The following is a 4,357-nucleotide window of genomic DNA, read 5'->3' on the forward strand; positions in this document are numbered from 1 at the left end:
CAGACAACAGAGCCACGCCTCGATGACTGCAGCTGCTACAATGTTAACTGTTTCCTGCCCCCAGAGGAAGTTCAGATAGTCATTCATTCTTCCCCTGGGGCTGGGACTGCAGCCAGCTGTCATGACAAGGCAGCCAGCTGTTGTGATGAGGCAGCTAGGTCACTCACACCAGCCAGCCCAGGGTTTCTCTCCACAGACCAGCCGCAACTCAGGTCCAACCCTGCAACTTCTATTCTTATGTGAGTCATTCGTTCCCCCATAAATCTGCTGAGGACCACAATGTGTCTGTTGATTTGGAAAGGAGTGGGTATTCCTCAGCTCAGTACCCATTTATTGGGGAAACTGACGATCCTTCCTAGCCGACTGAATCCACATGGATCCCAGTCACTTTCAAAGCCAGCAACAAGCAGACATCAGGCTCAACCTGACGCTGTTGACTGGTTACGGAAGAAGGGCAAACGCTAGAAGAAGAAGCTCAGTGATGAAGAGCCTGTGCTGCTATATGTTCTTTGACAGGCTGATTTTTCCCCCTTTTGTTGCTCTTGTTGTTTGTCATCGTCATTGTTATTATTGTTGTTATTGCTGTCGTTGTTGTTGGATAGGACAGAGAAAAATGGAGAGAGACGGGGAAGACAGGGGTGGGGGGAGAAAGATAGACACCTGCAGACCTGCTTCACTGCTTGTGAAGCGACCCCCCTGCAGGTGGGGAGCCGGGGGCTCGAACCGGAGTCCTGATGCCAGTCTGTGCGCTTTCCGCCAGGTGCGCTTAACAGGCTACACCACCTTCCGGCTCCCAGCTAATTTTTTTTAGAGGAACCCAAAATATAAGGACTCCAGTGACAAGTCAGGCATTGAGGAAGCTAGGCGTATGTACTTACGTGTGTGTGTGTGTTTTTATGTATTCTTTTTTTAATTTAAATTTTTTAATGTTTATTTATTTATTCCTTTTTGTTGTCCTTGTTGTTTTATTGTTGTAGCTATTATTGATGTTGTCCTTGCTGAGTAGGACAGAGAGAAATGGAGAGAGGAGGGGAAGACAGAGAGGGGGGAGGGAAAGATGGATACCTACAGACCTGCTTCACCACTTGTGAAGTGACTCCCCTGCAGGTGGGGAGCCGGGGGCTCGAACCGGGATTCTTACACCAGTCCTTGCGCTTTGTACCACGTGCGCTTAACCCGCTGCGCTACCACTGAACTCCCGTTTTTATATATTCTAATTTTATTTAGAATAGAAATAAAGAATGGAGGTGTAGAGAGGAAGAGAGAGAGAGAGAGAGAAAAAACCCTGCAGTACTGCTTCGTCACTTGTGAAACTTCCCACCTTGCAAGTGGAGGAGAGAGTGGGACCAGAGGCTTGAACCCAGGTCCTTGTGCATAGTACCGTGTGTATTCTGCCAGGTGTATCACCACCTAACCCCAAAGGTACATGTTTCCGACCTGACTCTCACCCTCTCCTCTTCTTCCACATTCTGGGAGGCAGGTTTGAAATGAGAATCTCAGTGTGGCTCAGGAGCTTCAGGAAAGACTTAGTCTTCTAGTCTTCTACCATGATGGGACTCCGGCCGTGAGGCTGACAGACTGTTGAATGCTAAATATGCAGCAAGTATTAAGGGAACCCTTCTGCCCTCTCTATAAAGTGTTCCTCACGTGGTTTGGGAGTTTGGGATGCCATACAAAATGTTACAGACCAGTTGGTTTAAACAACAGAAGTCTAGGGGGCCGGGCTGTGGTGCACTAGGTTAAGCACACATAGTATGGAGCATAAGCACCCATGCAAAAATCCTGGTTCGAGCCCCCCAGCTCCCCACCTGCAGGGGGGGGTCTCTTCACAAGCGGTGAAGCAGGTCTGCAGGTGTCTATCTTTCTCTCCCCTTCTCTGTCTTCCCCTCCTCTCTCCATTTCTCTCTATCCTATCCAAAAATAAAAATTTTTTTAAGCCATGGGAGTAGTAGATGCATAGTGCAACACTGAGCCCTGGCAATAATCCTGGAAGCAAAAAAAAAAAAAAAAAGTCTTTTTTTGTTTTCATATTTCTTGAGACTAGAATCCAAGTTTAAGGGGTAGTCAGGGTTGGTTCCTTCTAAAGATTCTTTTCTGGGTTTGTAGAAGTGAAACCATGCAAATAAGTCTCCCTACCCCGTGGCTCACAGTAAATTTGTTAACAGCATTTGTACAAAGGAAGGAAAGGTTTAATTTCTATGTGGTATACAGGGCAGGAACAGCATAATAGTTATACAAAGGGAGTCTCATGCCTGAAGCTCCAAGGTCCCAGGTTCTATCCCCTGCACCACCATAAGCCAGAACTGAGCAGTGCTCTGGTAAAAAAGAAAGAAGGAAAGAAAGGGAGGAAGAAAGAAAAAAGGAAAGAAAGGAAGATAGAAAGAAAAAGAGAAAGGAAGAGAGAAAGAAAAGAAGAAAGAAAGAAAGAAAGAAAGAGCCTAACTATGATATGTGTTATACAACATGGGAAAGAAAGCTTTTGTTCCTCAAATCATTCCAACCCCCACTGTCCCATGGCAGTTTTTAAATATCCTGGGCTGGGAGGTGTGATTACAGAACAGGCGTTTCGCTCCTGACTCTCTTCTCAATTGCTGAGTGAAGGACAAGTATCCTGTGGGCAATCCCAACCATCACCAAATTCTCCCTCAGACTCTTAACCCCTTCATGCTCTGTTTCATCCTTGTTTGTTTGTTTGTTTGTTTATGGTGGCACAGGGATTGAACCTAGGACCTTGAAGCCTCCGGCATGAGAGTCCCTTTGCATAACCCTTATGCTATCTACCCCCACCCAAACTGAGGAGGCCATCTCACCCTGAGTCTTCACAAAAGCTCCTCTCTGTACGTGCCTATGCCCTACTCGGCTCTCCTCATAAGGATTCCAGTACATTAGATCTGACCCATGCTGATGACCTCATCTTAACCCAGTTCCCTCATTAAAGGTCCTGTCTCTGAACACAGTAACATTCTGAGTACTTGGAATCAGGGTTTTAAACATGAATGGGACGTTAGATACAGCCCATAACTTAGCTCCTTAGAAGAGAGCATTCCCTGGGCCCCACTGAATGGGAGGTATACACAGCACTGACGTTGCCAGTGGTCCCATTCAGACTGTGAGGCAAAAAAAAGTAAATACACAGAAGAAGAAAAGAAGAGGTTACAGAAAAAGAAAGGGTCAACTCCAAGGAGGGAAAACAGAGAGTCCATACTCAAAAAAGAAAGGAAAAAAAAAAAAAAAAAAAGCACAATTCTCCCAAAAATGGAATAACAACGAAGTTTTAATAGTCCTTTAATCACAGGGCTTAATTGTCGTTATTTTGGGGGAGGAGGAAAGGAGCAAACATTTCCTGAGTGCAGGTACCACACTCTTTATGAGGTATAGGCTACCTTTCACCAGTTTTATTTATACAGTTAAACAGTCAAGGAAGAGGGCGTGACATGTGTGCTATGTCATTATGTGCTTTTAGTCAAGAATGACTCAAAAAAAAAAAATCAGAAATCTGGAACCCAAGAACTGAGCAATTCTTGCCAGACAGGCAAGGAAGAACCCAGATTTTTCCAGATGCTACATTTTATATCCTGGAGAGTGTCTCCACCTTTCTTCTTGGATTTCCTCAGATATATTCAAACAAGTTTGGAAAACTAACACAATAGAGGTAGAAGTTATCCTGGGTCCACACTCCCAGAGGGATAAAGAATAGGAAAGCTTCCAATAGGGATGGGAACTATGTGGAATTAAACCCTTCTTATCCTTTGGTCTTGTCGATCACTATTAAATCATTAAAAAATTTAAAAAGAAGTGTAAGAGAGAAAGTATTAGACTTCATCTTGCTCTCCTTATATATATACATATGTTTCCTGATACTAAAGAAAGTTAAAAACCAAAAGTTTCCAGGAAAAGATGAACCTGTTATGCAGACCTCAAGGAGAATGTGTTGCTTAGCGATCCTGCCTTTAAGATTCATAGACTACTCGGTTCTAATGATTCAGCTCTTGTGACAGGACCCTTCCCAGGCGGGTAAATAATCTCATGACAAGAACCATTATGTCAGTCAAATGTCTGTGACTAGACCTTTCTCCCCCACTGACTCAGTGCCCTTTATAAGGCCGGCAAGCCAGCGGAACCCCAGCCTCACCTCAGAAGAAGACGGCTTTGGACACATGAGTCTACCATCTTCTCAGATTTGTCTCACGCCTGATTACATCTGCTTTTCTCACATCAGTGCTTGTCTCTCCGTTAATTTGCCTACGGAACAAGGAGCAATTTGAACCTTTGTTCACTAACAGATTGGAGTGGGGGGGGGGACGTCCTGGGCCCAGTTAGCTCCCAAGGTCAGAAGCGGGGTGTCTCCAAGATTTTG

This window comes from Erinaceus europaeus, chromosome 12, assembly GCF_950295315.1.
Source record: "Erinaceus europaeus chromosome 12, mEriEur2.1, whole genome shotgun sequence".
Lineage (NCBI taxonomy): Eukaryota > Metazoa > Chordata > Mammalia > Eulipotyphla > Erinaceidae > Erinaceus > Erinaceus europaeus.